The sequence below is a fragment of the Ascaphus truei genome, chromosome 4, assembly GCF_040206685.1.
Source record: "Ascaphus truei isolate aAscTru1 chromosome 4, aAscTru1.hap1, whole genome shotgun sequence".
Classification (NCBI taxonomy): domain Eukaryota; kingdom Metazoa; phylum Chordata; class Amphibia; order Anura; family Ascaphidae; genus Ascaphus; species Ascaphus truei.
In genome coordinates, this window is record NC_134486.1 from 390,641,104 (window position 1) to 390,663,607 (window position 22,504).

The 22,504-nt window shown below is 44.2% G+C and overlaps 1 pseudogene; it reads right to left on the reverse strand.

Annotated features, from left to right (window-relative positions):
- LOC142493873 (cytochrome P450 2K1-like) overlaps nucleotides 1–22,504 on the reverse strand; it is a 104,935-nt pseudogene that overhangs the window by 23,857 nt on the left and 58,574 nt on the right.

Sequence of the window (22,504 nt, forward strand, 5' to 3'; positions counted from 1 at the left end):
TAGAGCTCTGTTGTTCTAGTACAGTGGTGCACAAACTTTTCCCCATGTGCACCCCTGTCTGCTCTCCTCTGCGCCTTGTGCCCCCCCTTCGACCCCGGCATCAAATGACGCGCGGGGTCATGTGATGTCATGTCGCCATGGTGATGTCACGTGAACCTGCGGTGTAATTTGACACCAGGTTACCAGGACGACACATCGCGGGAAGGCAAGTGAGTTATAGAGACCTCGTGCGGTCTCCTGGCATTTAATTTAAATATAACTGCCACGCCCCCCAGTTTTCGCACCGCTGTTCTAGTACATTTTAAGACCATTAGTATAATTTTTTTAGATACATTCCTCCAGTTCAACCATACAGTACAAATGGCTAAAATGTAAACATCTACTACTTTATTTTCCATAGCACACAAAATCTGCAACTTTATTTAGGTTGAGTGAGTTTATCTCTGTGTTATCTTGAACTTAGAGTAGTGGTTTTCAACTTTTTTTGGGGGTAACCCCGGAATTCGATATTGAAATTCTGGGGAAACCGAACCCTTTGCCCCCCCCATCTCTCTCGCCCCTTATGCTCCATCCCCCCCTTGCGTGCACTCACACACTCTCCCACTTAAACAAACAAACGCGTGCGCGCGCACTCTCCCACTTGCGCGCGCACAGTCTCCCGCTGGTGCGCGTGCACACACTCTCCCGCTTGAGCGCGCGCGCAAACATTCTTCAGCTTGCGCGCACACTCTCCTGCTTGCGCACATGCACTTTCCCGCTTGGGTGCGAGCATTCTCCCGCTTGCGCGCGCACAGTCTCCCACTTGCGTGCGCAGACACTTTCCCGCTTGCGCGCACACACATTCTTCCGCTTGGATGCGTGTGCACTCTCCCGCTTGCGCACGCGCGCACTCTCTCCTTCTTGCACACGTGCACTCTCTCCCGCTTGCGCCTAGTCTCTCCCACTTGCACGCGCACACTCCCCCTCTTACACGTGCACTCCCCCACTTGCACGTGCACACTCTCCCACTTACACACACTTTCCCACTTACACACACACACACTCCAACTTACACACACTCCCACTCCCACTCCACATACTCCCACGTATACACACACACACACACACATACTCTCTCCCACTTGCACACTCTCCCCCACTTGGACATGCACACACTCCCCACTTACACCTTCCCTCTCAACACACCCACCCTCTCGGACACCCACCCTCTCAAAATCTCTCTCTCCCTCTTATCAGTGGCACGGACAGGAACAGGCAGGGAGATGAAGTATAGCAGTGACCGGGCAGCTGCTGTTGCTTAGCTCTGGAGCCACTGGGTCACTTGTGTGGGGGTGCCGCTGCCAGGCCTGGGACAGCATGGGAGAGTTGGCACAGCTCTTCCCCATGGTGGCCGCGGAACCCCGGTTGAAAACCACTGACAGAGGAACGTTAGCATTCCGTTCTTGTACTCAGATCACCAAATATTACTTATAGCAGGTTTTCTATCAACAAGACCAGATTTTAACTTGTGGCAAAACAAAGCTCCATATATGATTTACCTGGATGGGAATAATCTCAAAAGATCACCTCCCAAAGATAATAAAAACAACTTTTTGAACCTGGAAAATAATAGAGGCAGGTAAATAGATTGTGGTGTGTAATCTGGAGTCTGAAGAACTATGTGAAATTGGGACTTGTACCCATACATTTAAGGATTCATCTTTATACCTTCCCATTAAATCTCAGATGAGCAATTTATTAGATCTTGGGAACAAATCCAAATGCAATTTTTTAGGGATTTGATGAAATTTAGTTGAGCATGAGAGCAAAAGACTTAAAATAAAAATATGAACTTGATAAAAGTTTTCTGGAAGTGGCGCTATGAAAAACACGCTGACTTTGTGAATCTGTAATTGAAATGTAACACGTGTCCCCCCCCCCCCCCCACCCTAACCTCACTTAGGGACCAGTGTGTGGAAGTGGGCGCATTACCTCACTGCTGTGGTGCTCTACCTGTTGGTTCGCAGGAGGTCTGAGAGGTCTGCTTGATGTTATGAGACATGACAGGACTGGCTCGCACAGGACTCTGGGTTCTTCACAATGGTGTCAGCGCCTCCAGCAGTGATGGATCCCACAAAGTGTAGGCGTCAGCCCCCATCACTGCACACATACCGCCCTCCAGCCCAGGAACTGACACCTTAGGCAGAGGTATCTTTGAAGGGTTTTTATAACAGGCATCTCTCATCAGCACTTTTAGCAGCTTGTCATACTCCACGTGTCCCAGGACTTCTAGACGGTGCATTCTCTCTCTCTACCGCTCTGCTCCAGGTGGTCATTAGGCTAGCCAGCCCAATATGAGCACACAACCCCACCATGGGGAAGACTCACAGCTCCCACCTTGCTCATCCTCCTTCACCCTATCCAGGGTTCAGGAAGGGACACTCTCCACCTCCTCACTCCCTGAGGAGCTCAGAGGAACTCTCCATCCACCCCCTCACTCCCTGAGGAGCTCAGAGGAACTGCTCACTATAAGCTACTCCCCCTAGAAACTTCTGGAAGGGGCGGGCTCATGGACTGTACCCTACTACAAGGGGCTGTACATAGGCCATGAGGCACCACTACCTTCCTTCACTTTATGGGGAAGCAGGAAGGGGGTCAAGGGTCCACAGATTAACCTGCTAATGCCTGGATCTTAACAGGGTTTATAGCAGATACACTATGTGGGGAGAAACAGGTACAGCTGGACATACCCTGTTACAGAAATAAAAAATAATGTTGCTAAATGCGTCAGAATTTAAGGAAAAAAACTAAAATAAATTCTTTCAAGACGCAAGGGATTTTAAGTAGGGAGAGATTTTTAGATGTAATCTCTCCAAGAAAAGACGCAAAGTAGAATCTAATGAATTTTCAACTGAATGGGAAACATTTTGAGGATGAGGATGAATGAAACACGGGAATGCACTATGAAATATCAGAAAGGGAACATATCTCTTTTTTAGATAATCAGGTATGCAATCTCCTAAATCACAAAAAGGAAGACGAGGAGTTTCTTTTTTTTCTCATTGTTGTTTGATTTCTATTATTAGTTATAAAGTAAAAGTTTTTTTTTTTTAATCACATCCCACTCACAATACAGATTCAGAATGCATATAATTAGGGATTTTTCTGTCTCTCTCAATGTACTGTATAATAAAAATCGTTATATTTCTACAACATATATTCTCTCTCATCTGCACCCACTGGCACTCTCTCCTCTCTCTGATCCCCCTTTCCCTTCAGTGACGTTCATTACTTTTTAATTTACAACCGGCACCTTATTGCCTTCTTCTTGCTCTCTTCCCATATATACAAACACTGAAATGTTTTTCATTTAACCTACTGTCGCAATTATTTACTCAAAAGAAGAGTTGTGCTCAAATCAGATACATTAAATCTACACCCATGTGAAAATATAGGGATGAAATTCATATAGGATACAAAAGATTAACTACAAACTGTAATAAATACAAAGAGAAATCTTACTTTGAATATCTGGGTATTTCATCATTAACAGAAGGCCCCAGCGAATAGTGGTAGAGGTTGTCTCCATTCCAGCAGCAAACAAATTGCTCACAAGCATTGTTAGATTGTCATTGTGGAAATACAATCCGGGATTAGACGTTTCCTGAAATGTTTAAAATATATATTTAATCAAATGTATAATAAAATAGACCAAGAAGTTTTGAACAGATGTACACTATGGCGACATGTAAAATACTATAGAAATGTGAAGGGACCCGTGTCAAGAGAACAAATTATCGACCAATTAAGTTATCATAAATATATTTAAATTGGACAAAAATAAACCAATAATCTTACAACAGAAAAATCATAAACTATGAATCAATATGTAACCTCTTTTTATTTTCCTAGACGTGCAACTCACCTGGATATGATTGAGACTAGTCGTCAAGTAGTTGTCTGGTCACTCTCAGTACAGCCCTCGTTGCTACCTAGATCATAGTTAACAAAGATGTGGGCCGTACTGTACATGGATCCCACTAGCAAGGATAGGGGTTCTGTAGCCATGTGCTTCTAGTGTGTAGTGTGTCTCAAGCCGCATTAGCTGTTTGTCAGCTGACTTCCCGTGTGTCGAACGCCCGGTGTCTCCCCTACTAGGAGGCATATGAGATAACCTGCAGCTGCTACACTTTATATGGTGTGGCATCCAACTTGGCGTATAAGTGGTATACACATTCATCGACACACTTAACCCCTTATTTACTTGCAATAGTTAACAGCCAGTATGTCTATATGTGTGTACACCTTTTACATGGATTATACACTGTCCGGTAGATAGCCACAGACCTCATGTAGTATGCAGGTGGTTATAAGATTTAAATCACTAACAGCAGTGGTCTATCATACTGTGGGCAAGCAACACGCATCGGCTCAACACTATATACAGCGGGATACTGGTTGTCCAGCCTTTTTAAGTGAGTCTGGCACTGTATATGTTAAGTGATTGACACTCCAATTATATCTTTAAAGAGTGTATAGAAGCCACGTCACTAGAACACTGTGTCAGGTGTATGGTTACTTAATAGGCACATCTGGTAGTAATTTCCTGGCTATTATGTCTATTAGCTGTCTGAGATAAGCGCTATTTCAAGTTTTAATTAGTTTATGTTTTATAATATCAATAAAACTTTATTATTTTGATTGACAAGTAGTGAGTGCATCTATAGGGATTCTTCCTCTGTTTCACAATTATTTACCTCCATCCCTGATAGCACCACTTCTAGTTTCTATCTCACAGTCTATTGCTGAGCAGGGTCTCCCATTTCTCTCCCCATCCCCCTCCCCTAAGCAGACAAAGAAGGTGACACATATCTTTTGTGATACAGTACTTTATACGTATATTTAGGTAGGAACACAATAAGCCACATCAGTGGCCCTGTGATTTGAGGACCCCAAGAGAGCCTGAACACCTCTCTTTGCATTCTACTCACTGACACAGACCTTCACTTCTAGGTAGGGATGTGTTGATCCAGAATTACACCTGACTAATTTGTTGAGATGAGATGGAATGGCACTGCTACCACGCTACTCTCTCGCCTCCACTCCTATTGGGTAGCGATTCCTCTCAACTCTCTATCTGCAGCGGCTCTGCTCTCTCACAAACTCATCTCTATCTGCATCTCTACTAGTCCATCCTCCTGTGACATCATCCTTTCCTAACACTCAATTACGGTATGTTTTTTTTTCCCTAGGGTCACAGTCACTACCTTGGAGCAAGTTCATTATACCTGCACTTGACTCTGTGGCATGCAAAGTAGATTAACTCACTAAATCCCCGGTAGGCAGCATGCAGCAATACCTGTATACGCAAGGGGTGTTACACTCTTTCCCTGTACTGGAAACATTGATGTCCTCATCAACCCCACAGTGGTATCGGGTATAAAACGGAACTCTACACAATATTCCTACCTAACAATTGATTCCGCTCTATGCAAAGATCAATACAAGAGAAGGTGATCTCATATAATTACAATTACCACTTAATGAGCCTTTGTACACCACCAGGTCCCACTTTTCTGGGTTCACCTGGGTTACACATCATAGGGGTCACCCGTCTTGGTATCCCACACACTGTGACATCAGTAGACACCTTAGGGCAGGCCTGCACAACTTCAGTCCGCAAGGTCCGCAAACAGGCCAGGTTTTCAGGATATCTCAACTTCAGCACAGCTGGTTCAATTAGTGGCTCAATCATACTAAGCCACAAATTGAGCCATCTGTGCTGAAGTAGGGATATCCTGAAAACCTGGCTTGTTTGCAGCCCTCGAGGACTGGAGTTGTGCAGGCCTGCCTTAAGGGAATCATACATTAACTGCATAGGTTGCCTAATCTCCTATCAGGGCCATGAAGAGTACACCTGTGGTTCTATTTGTACTGTGCCTGGTCTTTCTTTAGGCTCAAATTATGGAAAACTCATGGTCTGCTCTGTCTGCAGTATGGCAATCTAGACACTACAGGTACAATGGTACCCATGGTGTATATATTGGCTCCATTTTCCTTTATCTCTGGTATCTAAAGTTTCAATCATATTCAGCAGGGTCCTGAGGTTCCTTTGGAGTGATAGGATGCTGTCCTGTATTTTCAGATACAACATAAAGTCAATAGTGCTTTGATAAGGCAACTTTCAAAGTCTCTTTCTTGGTTAGAATGAATTTTGCGCGGTAGTCCCCGGTGTACAAAATACAGTACTTGTCCCACAATACCTTGGCAACTGTTGTGGCATGTTGATACTTGGTTAGGAAGGCCTGAACATAATTAGTGAAATGGTCCGTAAGTACAAGGCTAGTAATATTGTTCTTACTGTCAGGCTCCATTGACAAATAGTACTGTACATGCAAAGTAGATCTAGCGTCCCACTGCTAGTTATATTTACAAGAACTGTGTTTCTTGGCACGCACCAGCCACAGTTCTTATAATACTAGTAAACGTCCTGGGATATACGAGGCCAATAGAAATGATCCTGCACTAACCTCAGTGTTTTATCGACTCACACATTGATATGGTCATTATGCTTCATAGTATTTGTGTGGGAGTACTAGACGCTTCATGAATAAATGCTAGGATTTCATCAAAACCCTGAACAACTTTCCACTCTTCATCACTAGGTTATTCCATTGTTTTACTAGCAGATGTACACCAGGGTTCACGTTCCAGATGCAAGAGGTAGGTGTATTCTTATTTTATTGATGCCTACATTTCTTTCTCAGAATACAACCGTTGTGCTTCCTTAATGTCTTTTTAATTCAACCTGGGCAGTCTGGTCATAGCCAATTCAGATTGATAACTATATTTGTAAGGTATAGTGATGTGGGGTAAGCCCAGGCTGTCGATCACTCGTTCAACGTTCGCTGAAGTCACTATTCTGGGGGCCTTAATTGTTTACACTCTGTTGCTGTGATTTCTTCCCACTTGCTGTGTGGTCTCTGGGGGTCCTGATGAATTAGAGATAAGACATCCACATTGATATTCTGTTTTACTTGCCTTTATTTCAACCTAAAATTGTACATGGCTAATGCAGCTAACCAACAGTAGCCAGTGGTGTCCAACTTGAATATATACATGAGCTTGTTGTTGTCAGTGTGGACCAGAAACGATGCTCCATGGAGGTAAATCATTTCGTTTGTCAACTACCACACATTTTAGGGCCAGGAACTTGAGTTTGTAGAATGGGTAATTTTTTTACAATGTGGAGAGACTGAGATTCACAAAGGACACAGCCTTTAGTTGTCCAGAATGTTTCTGATATAATACTACTTACAGTATAATGCATCTAGGCTGGCATCCACTTGCAGGTCATAGGGTTTCTGTGAGTCAGTGAATGTCAGTAATGGGGCATTAAGGAGATGGGTCTTAATGGTCCTGAAGGCATCTTCACACATGGGCGTCCATCTGTCTCCAAATGGTTCATGGACTTTAAAAAATTTTAGGCTTCTGGGGCTGCAGACCAAGCTGTGTCCACGGGCTGGGGGTGTAGCCTTTTGTTAGCTGGCTCAAAGGCTGTACTATGGCCTCAAAATTATCCACAAAACCAACTAGGACAAGAGGGCTAGACTAAACGCTGGACGCTTACGCAAGCGACAGGAATAGGCAACATAAGTTAGAAGAGACCTTCAACCCAATCCTCTTCCTATCCCCCCCTACTATCCCCTCCTCCCTCATTTTACCTTGGTTAGTTATTATGATTTGTATCTGATTTTCATGTGCATCAAAAATGCAAATGCATCTTGACTGAATGTATGGAATGAAGTGTAATATGTTTTCAGCCAAAAATATTAATAACATTTAAGTTACACAAAAAAAAAAATTATCCACCAAACTTTCTATAGTACCCGCAGAACCACAGGAAATATCTCAACACAGTCAATTGCTTGGTCTTGGCCAAGATGCAATGGCCTCCAGGTTAGACAGGTTGGTGGCAACTCCATTCTTGTAGACGATATGACTATAGCAGACATTTTTCAGAATTGGCACTTTTCAAGGGACAGTTTTAAGACACTCTCACTCAATCCAATACCTTCATAAGGCGAGCTCATGTTCCTCTAATTCAGCGGTACGCAAACCGGGGGGGCGCGAGATTATCTGCGGGGGGTGCAGAGTTTACAGAAGCCCTGTGCACTTCCCGAAGGCACTTAAATTAAGTGCCCGGGAAGCGGCGAAGGCCTCTGTAACCCTTACTTACCGTGGCTCAGCCGGCATCTAGAGATGCGGGGTCATGTGATGTCGTGTTGCTATGGCAACGTGACATGTTGCCCAGACGCCGGGAACCACGGTAAGGAGGAGGGAGGGGCATGCGGAGCACAGGACTGCTTGCAGGTGGGCGCGTGGAGCGCAGGACAGCCTGCAGGGGGGTGCAGGGGAAAAAGATTGCGCTCTAATTTCTATAATGTCATCTAGAAACACGTATTTCAAGCAGGTTCATATACCCTACCACCTGTTCAATCGGCATCTGAAATGGGGGGGGGGGGGGTGCTCCTGACACTCCTTGGGACATACATTTAAACTGGTAAAATCCCAGAAGGCATATTAATGCCATCTTCTCCTTGTCCCCTTCATGCATTGGGACCTAGTTATAAGCACTTCGAAGGTCAAGGATGAAAAACCACTTGCTCTCTGTGAGAAAATCCAGTGCATCTTCAATTCTAGGCATACTATACTGGTTCGGAGTAGTCTGTTTATTCATCCTTACTGCTCCACTCTTCTTTCGAGCCACCATGTAGATGGACGTTCACAGAGGTACACAATGGGAGGCTTTATAAGGTGAAATTATAATAGGCTTTATTGTGCCTTTTCCTTTTCATCAGGAAATTATCCAAACACAGGGGGGGAACAAAGCTTCTATCCACTTGGGAGTAGTTCTAGTGAAATCCTATGCAATTAATTCACATCTCCGTTAGTTAAGCATTTCTCCTAGCCCCAAACACAAAGCATGTAATAAGCAGATATAAGCAGTCTTTTAAGAATGAAAGTCTTATCTGTTAGCTGCCGTAGAGTAAGCTTCTCTGCTCTCCTTGAACCGCACCCATGCGTGCACAGAAAATATCAGCATCCAGGTTTAGAAGTCTTATTTGGTGTCTTGCAATCAGCTATGCTGGGCAGAGCTCAAGACCGGTCAGCTCCAGAGATGTGTGTTCTCTTGGTCAGTCTCTCCTGGGAGACTCAAGAACACTATCCTCTGTCTCCAAAGGTCAGCTCACAAGTGAGCAAAGGAGTCACTTCCTGTCTGAACAGACAGGCTTTTGTAAGCAATCTAAATCAGGCAGGTGGTGTTTAGTAATTAACTACCAGAAGTTAACCATGACACTACTAGATTAAAGGCACATTACTGAACAGGGATAAGTCCCCTGTTGCATACCTCCCCTGTTTGTAGGAAGCTCAGGCTTACCACGGCCAAAGCCCATCCTTCCACTCTCATTCGAGATCTTTCTGTGACTTGAATGAGAGTGGATGGAGGAAGAGAACCCTCTGTCCCGCTGGGATTGGAACCCTTTCTCCAGTTTATTTTTGTCTACTCCCGAAGGTGCTTGAGATCAGCACTCCTCAGTCGCTCGAGGAGGACTTTTTCCACGTAAAGTCTTATCGCGTGCGCGGTCATGAGATTTCTGTTGTGTCGGGCACTCCTCTTTTTGTAGACAAAGTGTATGGCAACAGTTGTAGGGCCGTTAGGACTAGCCCTTAGAGTTTTCTGCTCTTTAAGCGGTCTTTCTGCAGTTTCTCCACACCATGGAGTCGCCAGTTCAGCTACTTGGGACCGAGTTGCACCTCCACCTCCTATTCCAGAGAATGTCCTATTTTTTCAGCTTCCTCAGCTAAGGACTCTTCTGGCTTTGATTCTGCACTCCTACCTCTGTTTGTTGCCTGTTGGGCAGCTGTAGGTTTGGCTAGTGCTTTTCTCTGAGTCTGTATCAGAGTCTCCTTCATATTCTGGAGCTCTGTAATTTTTGTTGCCTTGTGGTGCACTGTGAACTTCTTTGCTTGGGCCACAGTTACTTGTTTCAGTTTCTGGACCTTCTTGTGCTCCCTTTTGTGCTGGGTTCTAAGCTTGGCTTTTAGCGTTGCTTTGGTGATGCTCAGGGTAGTCTTCAGTTTCTCATGCTGCTTTGCGGGGACATACTGGGTCATCAGACGTTCCTGCAGCACTTGAATTTCTTTAGCAGCCTGCAGCTTTTCTTCCTGCAGCGTTTGCTACTTCTCCTCAACATACTGGAGGTGTGTACGCAGACCTTGCAGTTGGTTCTGCAGTCGGTGCTCTGCTTCAAACTTTTCCTTGACTTCTTCTGTCAACTGAAAATTTTCTTCTTTCAGTTTTAAGTTTTCTGTTTTTAATCTTGAATTTTCTCTTTTTTCAGTCTCTGTATTCTTCAGGGCTTCTTTGCATTCTTCCTTTCATTTACGCACATATGCTTAGAGAATGACACTCTCCTGGCGTGAGACTTCCTTCTCTAGGTTGAGGGTCTGAAGCTCCTTCTGAGAGACTTTGAGATCTGTATCAAGATTACCAATAGTTTCTTTAGCAATGTCCAGCTCCACAGTGAGACTGTGTAGTTCCTTTCTGGAAACTTCCAGGTCTGTGCGGCAGCTGTTGGTCTCATGATGTGAGGCATCAAGTGCTCTGCGGAGTGTCTGAACCTCTTTCTGAGATACGTCCACCTCTATCCGGACACTGTTGACCTCCTGTTGTGAGGCATTCAGCTCTATGCGAAGAGTGTGAACCTCTTGCTGGAAGACTGTCATCTGCTTCAGTGCCTCCTCATACTTCCGCTTTAGCGTAGCCACCATTTTATCAGATTGGCTCTGCTTTTCATCCATGGCGGAAATAGTAGCCTTTGCAGTATCTAGCTCAGTCTTGAGATCGTCCAATTCTGTCCTGGCCGCAGAGTAAATTGCGAGAACAGTCTTTTGTAGCTCAGCATTATTTTTTCTCTCCCTTTCCAATTCTTCACAGAGCAGATCACAGTCATGCCTGGCAATTTTCAGGGCGTCTTCAGGGCTGGTCAAGGGATCGTCACTCACTGGTTCCGGCTCCACTTCCCTGGGATGACTGGTTGAGGGTTCCTCACTGTTGGCACCGGACAGACACTTCTTTGGGTACACGATTTCTGCCTTGGGCCCTCTGGATATTCGGTTAACCGTGGGACGAATTCTCCATTTTTTCTAGGCTGCAGGGCAATTCGGTCCCCCTTTTTCTCCACAGGATCTGCGGACGTGTCTGTTCCTTCTACGGTAAGTGAAGAACCGCTTTTCTTTTTCCGCCTTTTTGTTTTGGATGACTCCGTCCCATCAGAAATACTGGGGTCTCCTTTATTTGAAATTTTAGCAGTGTCACTGGATCCACCCAGCTTTTCTTGCAACTGTAATAGCTGATGGAAATATTCGGTGATCCACTGCTCCCGCTCTGTCTCCTGCTGATCATATTCGTCATCAAAGGGAGCGGTCTTTTCTGTTCGTGCCGAGTTCAGGCACCCCCAACATTCTTGGGGTGTTTTGTGGGTGTGACTCGGTTCGGGTTCCCCGTAAGAGATGTCTTCCTCTTTATTGGACTGGAAGGGCCACGCTTCCGTGGGGTAGGGTTCATTACAGGAACGCTGCATCTTGTCCTCCATTTTTAGGCTATCAGGTGTAATTTTCTTCCTGACCTCAAGAGGCGCTATTGCAGCTGTTGCCACTGTATTTGCTAGAACCTTTGTGAGGGAACCCCAGTTGTTTTACACTATAGAGCTAGAAGTGTGTGATTTATCTACCTGCCTTTGCCGATCACCGTGCACACAGAAATTGCCTTCTCTATACACATTCCCAACATCTATGTGTGCAATACTCACACGTAGACATCTGTTATGTGGTGTAGGGGTGTAGGGTGGTAACGAGATTGGGCTACACACCGCACGGCACTGTATTACATGAGAGGCAACTTGCATCAGCTGTTTGGTATCGGTAACTGCACATTACTGCCTTGACCGGCTAGCGCTGCGAGTGAAATACCTTTGATCACCTATTGGCTTGCAGTAACTGTGCTTGATCAGTCACTGCACAGAAATCACACAAGGTCTGGCTAACATCACTTCACACACTATTGCCAATCTAGGCAAGGAGGAGGGAAGGGGGGAACATCTGAACCATTAGTTCATTTGCTATGCTGTGTACCATACTTGTGAATTGGGGCAGAAATCAATTGGATTTCAACCACTGACACAAGAGGCTCAAGGACAACAGTGCCTCTTGATGCAGAGGCTTGTATATTCATTGTTCCATCACCCTATTTGTCTTGCACAGTATGTAATACACTAATATAGACAGCCCCAATACCAATTAACCCTCCCCCCCACCCCCCACATAAGCTTGATAAAATATATGACATCAGATGATATATTTTGATGTGAATCTAACTGTGCACATATTTTGTCAGCCGGTTGCCCACCTTGGACAAGTGTTATAAGGGTCTTTTTCACCCCAAAACAGTATCTCCTTACAGGAGACCAGTTATTAGACCACCACGGAGGAAATTACAATTATTCCTCCGCATTTAGCCCTCAGTGAGATTCAGTACCCGGTGGGCTGTCATTGCCTGACTATTTACTAGTGAGAGATACCTGGTTACTTTGAAGCACAACAATATCACTTTGTAGGCTAGTGGTGATTTGGGGAAGAAAACTCTCAAAGGGGTTTTCTCTAGTGCTTTAGCTTAACCCTATCAGTTAACACACAGCCAGGGAACTGCCAGCTGTCTTTGCACCAATCACGCATATAGCGGATGAATACAGCATTTTATAGCTAATGATTACATATTTTTGATCCACTCAAAAAGGGACAGAACGGTTTTCTGAGCAGTGGCCCGATGATGGCCCTAGTCCTATATTAATAGGCAGCTGTATAATAGCAAAGGATCCCGAATATCCATAAGGGTTCCCCATATGTTCTATCAACCTAACTTACCAGAGTTACGTTACTAATGACAGTCACGTACTGTTTGACACATATCTTATTTTAAACCCCATTTTTTTATTTATTGGTACAAATAAAGTATTTTAAAACATTCACTATACATTTAGATGTGAAATAGAGTGCTTATATACTAGGTATCTTTTCTCTCTCTATGCACTTTTGTTCCTACCTAGTTAGCACCTCACATTGGTTCAAATCATTAAGCTGTGCGGGTGTTTTCTGTGTATATATTTGCTAGAACCCCCAATTGTGGTAGTCCTACAGATGGGCATATTTTGCTTGTAGAGGTTGTAGCTCTCACAGGCATCTCTGTAGACTTTTTCTTTCTTGGATAAGTTTTACAATATCAGCAGTACTGTGCATGCATTTTCTCTTATCAGGTATACAAGATGTGCAGATGCTAGGAAAAAAGTCTATTCGCCTTACACCATTTACTTGCTAGGTGCAATCCCTCCGCTTCAGCAACAGAATTTGGTTTTCTGCCTGAGTTCAGTAATTTTCAGTCTCATCTTTGGGTATTATGGCATTCACACTTCACACTTTGGGTGTCTGTTTTTGCTCCCAAGATATATATAGGCAGACTTTTTTTACTTGCAGAAAAAAACAAAACATTCTTTGCAGTGGACTATTTCTTTCATTCCCGGCAGGGTGACTCAACACTCAGCAATTGGTTTTGAAAAAAATTCCCCTGCTTCAGCACAGTCTTGTATCAATTTTCACACTTTTCTGCATATACTCCATTCACAGCTGGTAGCCCTATGCGGTGTGGCAACCTTTATTTGCAAAATCAGTACCACTCATGGGTCACCATCTGTATTCACTGCTTCAGCTAAATTTTTGAAAACAACAAACACCTATCCCTTTTTAAGGGCTGACTCACTTCTTGAACCCTGACTATGGCTGGAAGGCAAAACCCCTATTTCAATAACCATATTACACTTTGTGATAGGCAAAAAAAAGGTTTAGCTACTTCAGCAGTCTCTTCTGGGTTTTTGTAAGTTTCAGTGCAGTGTGTATCCCTTTAACTCTGATCTGTGCTGCATGAGGTTTTTTCCTAAGTTTCTCAGATTGTTTGTAGGCAAAAAGCATAAAAAAAAATTCACATAAAAATCTCCGGTCCTTTTTAACTACAAGGACACCTCTTGTCCCACCTCGGACACCATATGTAGACGGACGTTCACAGAGGTACACAATGGGAGGCTTTATAAGGTGAAATTATAATAGGCTTTATTGTGCCTTTTCCTTTTCATCAGGAAATTATCCAAACACAGGGGGGGAACAAAGCTTCTATCCACTTGGGAGTAGTTCTAGTGAAATTCTATGCAATTAATTCACATCTCCGTTAGTTAAGCATTTTTCCTAGCCCCAAACACATAGCATGTAATAAGCAGATATAAGCAGTCTTTTAAGAATGAAAGTCTTATCTGTTAGCTGCCGTAGAGTAAGCTTCTCTGCTCTCCTGGAACCGCACCCATGCGTGCACAGAAAATATCAGCATCCAGGTTTAGAAGTCTTATTTGGTGTCTTGCAATCAGCTATGCTGGGCAGAGCTCAAGACCGGTCAGCTCCAGAGATGTGTGTTCTCTTGGTCAGTCTCTCCTGGGAGACTCAAGAACACTATCCTCTGTCTCCAAAGGTCAGCTCACAAGTGAGCAAAGGAGTCACTTCATGTCTGAACAGACAGGCTTTTGTAAGCAATCTAAATCAGGCAGGTGGTGTTTAGTAAAATTTACATGCTGTCAGTAACTCATGCCGATGACACCTCACATCTTAAACATCGGCTGCGATAGTCACTGGCTAGGTAGGGTTGTGTTGATCCTGGATTACACCCAACTGTTCTGTTGAGATGGAATGGAATGGCACTGTTACCACACTACTCTGTCTCGCCTCAAATACTACTAGGTAGGAACTCCTCATCAGCTCTTCTCTCTTACGTGCTCATCTCTCTCTGCCTCTCTTCTTGTTTCTGCTCCTGTGACATCATCCTTTCCTAACACACAGGGCCAGACTTTGACCTTCTGAAGCCATAACCTATGTGTTGCAGGCCTTAGTGTCTGGTGAGTGAATCTCAGTGGCCAGTACAGCGAGGTGAGGATAGAAGGCAAAGCAAGGTCACTAGCAGAGTTTAGGCAGGCAGAAGCAGTAACGGGACAGGGACTAAACTCAGACACAGGCCTGGACTGGACTCAGGAACAGAACTGGGACAAGGACAGGAACTGGTCTCAGGAAACAAAGGGGGCAAACCAATTTACAAGGCAGGGACCTTTAATGATACTACTCATACAAACCCAAAACAAGCTACAAGCAAAGACAGGGAACAGGCAGAAGACAGGCAAAGGGCATTGTGACTGTAGGGCTTGTCAGTCTTCATAATAAAGGTGAAGCTCGACTGGTTACCCCTGAAAACCTTGGGTCCCCGGTATCTTAGCAGCACCATAGGCTCGGGGACACAGTTTGTAAGAAAATATTCCCTGTTATGAGATAAACCTGGGATTTCAGGAGTGGGAGTTTCAAGGGGGATACTTGGGTGGAAATGTGATTAAAACATGTGTACAAGGTCGGGGGCAAAGATACCGGTTGTCCCATTTTACTCGCAGACCGTGTAGGGTCTGCTGAAACGCGTATGCATGTTGTCCCCACAATATCTTCCCTTTCAAATATCATATATGTCCCACCACAATGCTTACTGTATTGTAACACTAGGATTCCCGAGCCCAGGTTAGAGAGAGAATGTTGTGTTTTAAACTGTATATTCATCTCTAGACAGCCAGCCCTGGTAATCTGCTAAGTAGCAAGATGGGTAAGGAAGGGAAGAGGGCGGTGCACTGCTAACCTGGTAGTGAAACACTGAGTGCAATCTCAGAAGAAATAAGGTTTATTCAAAATCAGGAAAAATGCACATTGATCTGAAAACCGCTCTGATGCGTTTTGTACCACGCAGGGTACTTTGTTAGTGTTTCACTACCAGGTTAGCACCGCACCACCTTCTTCCCTTTCTTACTCTTGCTATACATCCTGGCTGGAGCATGCTCCGGGTATAGAGGCGATCAGCTGCTAAACAGTGAGTATGCTTATTTTGGTTTCACTAGACCCATTGTGTGACATCAGGGCAAGTTGTGGGTTGTGGGTACAGGGGAGCAGTTTTCTAACTGGTCTTTTTCCATATCACGGAGTGCTCCAGTTTGGATGGCTTTCCCTCTCTGCTACATTCACCCCCTACCCTGTTATATGATCCACATGTGCATTGGGTTTCATATCATTATTGATTTATTACAGAATTGCCTTTTACCATCATTATAGTCTTTACAAATTGATTTATTTCCCTTGCCTGATTATACTTTGAGCATCAGATTCAGGGTTTATTCCCTATTCTCTACTATGCATAGAGATGAGGGACCAAAGAGGAGAAGGGAAGTCGAGAGGTGTCAGAACTTTGGTGACCTGGGAAGGGCAGAGTACCGGCTCTGGAGGCATAGGATCCCCCTAGGGGAGACTCTTTATTCTCCCTGACTCGAGGGAGCCTGCCAAGCAGGAGGCATTGGGCTGGCTGGGGAAAGCCGCTGCTCGTAGGCACGGTTTCCATTGGCCAGTTTGAATTTCATGCGCCGCCTCCTCTGACGTGTACAGAAAAACAAGCCACAAGCTCGGATTGACTGTTACAGTTACGATCCATCCTCTGATTGGTCGCCGGTCTCCTTTCCATGTTAAACATAGGAAAACGAGGTCTATGTACAGACACTGCCCGATCAGAGAACCTAACAATTTTGGGACTTGGTCGGTGATGAGCTGGCAGGCTTTTCAAAGTTGCTCTGTTGTAAATAGCAGAGCAACCGGGTTGGTTTTGCCAGAGAAGCTTGGCTTAGCTGAGACCAAGTTCTACAGACACGGCAAAGTTCTGAGCGGAGAATGACGCACAGAAAGCACTGTAGCTCTCCCAAAAAGAGTACTGTATGTTCTTGGATGTGAACTGGATAGGGTAAGCCTTCCCGAAGCGGGTGCCCTGCACCTATTTGGGGCTAGAAATTCACCCCAGACCCCCAGTTAAGCGTGTTTTACCTGCATTTTGTGTTTCATTTGTATGTCTGCTGGTTTAACCAGAATAAACCACATTTTATTCCACTACCTTCTTCTGCCTAGTGAATTGAACCCAAAGGTAAAAAGCGTTAAAAGCATTGGTCTCCCGTGACAGGCTTTTTTCTGGTGGCAGCGATGGGATAATTCAGCTTTGAGCTAGGATTTCTTGCGGGGAATCATGGCTCAAAGATGGTCTTGAAGTTTCATGATCCCAGAACAAGTGATGTCAGACATACGTTACACAAAGCAGGGAATCACACTGTTCATTGTCCCTGTAGTTGGTTCAGAAAAATCTGAAGATGTTCCAGCAAGCGGAATGATACAGTACCTGGGACCATGCTGCAGTTGTAGCCCGGTGCAAGGGTAAAAAGTGTTAAAAGTACTGGTCTCCCATGACAGGGAAGTAAGGGTCAGTAGCAATAAAACAAAGGCAAGGATGGTACAGCAAAGTGAGGTTTATAAGGCAGAGGCAGAAGATAGAGGAAGGGTGCTGGAAAGTGACAGAGCAAAGGTCTCCTGGCAGCACTCAGTGCAGAGTAGCAGTCTCAGTGGATGAGCGGGGAAACTTAAGCCAGAGAGCTTATAGGTCATGTCAAGAATATCACTGACATTACTTCCCCCTCTCGAGGGACATCCCCTGGATGGTCCTCCAGGTTTGGCAGGGTGTCCTCTATGGAAGTTCCACTTGCAGTGGGCCAGTTAAATATGGGTAGCAGACTTGAAACAGAACAGTCTCAGATGGGTAGTGGACTTGAAATAGGCCCATCTCGGAAGGGTAGCAGACTTGAAACAGAACTAGTGATCGCCACCTCGGACAGTTCTAGAAACGAAGGAAAAAAGGACGCATTCTGTAGTTCTGGAGTAGTGACCTATTCATCAGCCAAGTAATACAGATGAAGCTGACCAAACAAAGAAGGAAAATAGTCAGCTGACACCTTTGGGACAGAAAGCATTAGTTCTGTAAATCTTCATATGCAGAATGGATCAGAAGAATTTTGCGGTTTGAGGTATTCTGATTGTTTTGGATACCGCTGTGAAAATATGGACTGGGGGGGGGGTCCTCTGGAGATGGGCGTCCATTTTGTCTATATGCCTCCATTTTGTCTTTGTCCATTATGTTTTTCTATGTCAGGTTTTTATGGGTCTGTGTGCGTGAGTGCCCAAATGTGACATCACAAGCCATATTTAAGGCTGTGACGCCTCATTTGAGCCCAAGAACATGATGAGACAATATCGTTTGGGATCTACCATCGGGGTTTTTTGGATTGAAAGAAGAAGACAGACGATTAAGAAGATAAAGAAATAATTACAGAAGAAGAAAGAAGAAGCTGATTAAAGGTAGAAGAATGAAGAATTGGGTACCTGATCTAGATCTTCATGGCGGATTGCATCGGATGCTGTTTGAGGCCTTCGCGGTACATGATTTTCCTGTTTCTCCGGGAGTCGGAGGGCCAGCGCTTCTAAAGGTAAGTAATATATTGCATGTTCGGAAATGTATTTTTTTACAGGTTTTTCCATTGGATGTATTTTTATTTTATTTTTTCTTTGCACATTAACTGACTAATAATGTATTAATCTGTACCACTTTAGGGTACAGATCAATAGATTATTAGGCCAATAATTTGTTTTTAATTTCTTGCTTTGTATTGATGGTGATTTTTTTTCTATGTTTATTTATTATGTAGATGAAATTGTTTGTCATTTTGCTGCCTTATTTAAAAAAAAATTGTCGATTGATTTTCATTTTTAAGTAATGGTGTCTTGTATTGTGTAATGTTTTTAATGGTTGTGTTGCCGATATTTTTTCATAATTCATTTCTTTCTTGATTTTGTTTTCTATAAATTCATTGTTATTTTATTAATTAATTGTTTTGGTTACTGTTACAATTAATTCATTGTTGTTTTATTAATTAATTGCTTTGGTTAAAGGTTCAATTCCTCGTTGAGCTGGTTAGTGCTTTTATTAATTGCATTAGCTGGCTAGTGTTTTTATTTATTGAATTGGGGTGTTTCGTGGTTTTGAATGTTTATTATTGTGTCTTTTGTGCATTAATGTATTTTGATTAGGGTGCCCATTGAGTGCTATAGAGGCTTTTAATGCCCATATTATATGGGTATGATGTACAACTATACTACTCAGTGGGTACAGGGTGAGAATAGTGGGTTAAGGGTGGGTGGTTAGGCCTCCCAGGTGGGTACTGGGGCAGGGTGGGTTAACCCCTTAATTATTAAGTGGTTATTAACCGCTAAAGTGATTTAAGGGGCTTGAGGCCATTATAATGTATTTATTACTGTATGTATGCTTTCTGGCAACGGAGGAAAGGGACATGCAGTATCCTGACGAGGACGCCATCATATTGGCTGTGGTAAGTAGAACTGTATTTATTTACTTTATTGATGCTTGTTAATGTTGTGTTTTATAATGGGCAAATAATCTTTTTTCAATATCTGGATCATAGTAATTTTGCCCATTACTGTATGTGTTTGGTGGGGGGGGGGTATTGATTTAAATGTAGGCCATGTTTTATTATTTTCAATACAGGATTGGTACCACAGGGCAGCGGTGACCCATCAAGACCACCTGAGGATGCCCACGGGTACCACCTGCGGACCCACGGGAGATACCTGCGGAGAAGAACCAGGGACCCCACGGACCACCCAAGGGCTTCAGACCTCCATGGGAACCACCCAAGTGCCCCCAGACACCTGTAGGGATGACCCAGGGACCCCCAGACACCCGCGGGGACCACCCATAAACCCCATTTCGGCCCACGGTGACCCGCGGGTACCACATGGAGGCCCACGGTGCCTAGCAGGGACCACCCAGAGGCCCCCAGACACCCGTGGGTACCCCCCTGAGTGCACTGTGGGGCCTGCGGACATCCGTTGGACCCACGGGGGACTCCCGTCGGCCTAGGGTATTAATCCTGTATGTTAAAAATAAATCATAGTTTTACGGTATGGGGGTGCACAGGGAGTGGTGGGTGGTGTATTGGTGTTTATTAAATATTGCAATGTTTATTGGGGCTGTTGTGTGTATTGTTTTAATTGTGGGCAGCGGGGGTGGGTTAAAGTTGTATTAGCCCCAAGGATGGGTGTTTAGGCCTTGCAGGTGGGTAGCGGGAGGGGTTAATGCCTTCATTACCGTAGTGGTTAAGACACCCGCAATCCCCCTGCAAGGCCTAAACACCCACCAAGGGCCAAATACCACCTTCACTCACCCCCACTACCCACAATAAGCCTGGCATGGGTGGTTAACCCTTCATTGTCTTAGCGGTTAGCTGCTAAGGTAATGAAGTGGGCTGTAAATGCATTTTTCCAGCATCAGATTCATGCGGGGGTCTCCGGTGCTGGTATTAATGGTTAACGGCTCCGGAGACCCTGGCATCAATCCGATGCAGGTAAAAGGCCTGATTTTTTCTAAGTCCCGTCTCGCCGCCTTATCGACGCTTCTCCCCACACTCCCGACAACTTTTCCTGGTGTTTGGATTTGGGGAGAAAATCGCCATTCTAGAGCTGCGATAGGCATTGATAACCTACTCGTGGCTACTAGAATTACGCGATTTTATGAACATTCCTAAAAGCGTCGATAAGTGCCTTATCGCCGCTCACTCTGCGACTTTGTTTTGAACAATTTTTTTTTTGCCGATTCAGGCCTTTATTGCCCACTTATCGAGGCTTACTGAATCGGAGTAGGCATTTTGTCCGATAAGTGCTCGATATTTGGCTTATGAACACTTACTGCATAGGCCCCTTAGTTGGTTGTTCAGGGTGAAAATGTTATATTAGATGTGTAGTACAAAGTATTAATTAGGATACATATAAAAATGTAACACCCGGCAGGTACAGAAAATTAGCCAATTGTAGTGCAGTTGTTCACATTCCAACTCCTTAAAACACCCACAGATGTGGCCAGATTTACTATTTGCGGTGCCACAGACCAAAAAGCTGAAATCCGCAGTCCATCCACGGCCCCCAAAACAATACATTTTTGTGGCAATGGAGGATTAAAGCTGGACCCCCGCAGCATCAGGAAAAGCTACCCAGAGCTGTCCCAGAGAGAATCAGTCTCTCTCTGTTTCACCTAAAGCAGCTGAGAAGGTGAGAAGCAGTCAGTCTGGTCTGGCCGGCCCCATGATGATGTAGATAACTGAATATGGGTATCTACGTCATGAGGGGGGATACTATAGGACCATATTTGGTTTGCTACGTCATCAAGAGGATTGGACAGGACATTTAAATAATTCAATTGTCCTTTCCAACGCCATTGATGACATACATGTCTGAATATGGTCCTATCGTTTTCCCAGTCTTGATCTAGATACTGATATTCAGGATCTACATCATCAAGTGGCTGGAAAGACTGGGCCAATACAAAAAGTAGTATAGTACAATATTAAAATTAATTACTTACCCCCTTCATTATCCAAGTGGAGAACCTCCAAGATAATGAAGGGGTTAACAAGATAATGAAGGGGTTAACCCCCTGGGCAATAGTATTATTAGCCAAAACTGTCCAGTGGTGCTTTTGCCCATTGAGAGGCAGTTAAAAAAAAAATACATTGAACAAATAGAGATTACAATAAAATAAGAACATAATCAAACTTTTTATTCATGAATTGTGACTGTGGCTACCTAAGCCCTCAAGGGGGGCTAGATTGCCAATGTGGCTATCAATGAGAATCCTAAAGAAATAAAAGTATTACTTACCCCTGCAGGGATGAAGGCCACCCTCCTCATTTTCAAGGGCATCCGCAGATAAATCCCATAAAGGGCTGATACACAGCCATAAAAATCCCCCAAAAAACAAGCCTAGCCAGACGGCCCAATTTTTTTTTAAATAATCCCTGCCCGATGACACAAAAAAAAAAAAACCCATCAGTTAAAATAGATCAAGGTTGATGGATCCTCAGCTTGATCTGAAGCAATGGATTCGCCGTTGATTGAAGAAACATCTCCGGTGAGTACTGAGGTTCTTATTTTCTTTGAAGATGTCTTCTTTCTTCAAGATGTTGACTCATTGTCCACTTCTTGTCAAATAAGACTTGACAGGTCCTACGTAAGGCCTGTAACGTCACTTTTGACAGTCACATGGTACGTACAGTACTGTACATCCACAATCCCATTACATTTTCCTGAGAAGAACTTCTCGACCAAACTTGATGGACTCACATGGTACATTAAGCAAACAGATTTTTTGATGTACCATGTGATTCCTTTTTTGGGTGTTGTGAGGTCACCTTAAAGGAAGAAATCAAATGGTACATGATTGGTTGGTGTGTACCATGTGATGCGTTCCCTTTCAGGTGACCTCATCTGGCCACATCTGTAATGTACAATAAATCAAGGGCACCATATAAAACCAGCAAAGTAAAACATTCCTCTAATAAAAAATTGTGGAGGGGGAGTAGGGGCAGTATGAATGCTCATTGGGACTGCTCAAAAGTTATGACCA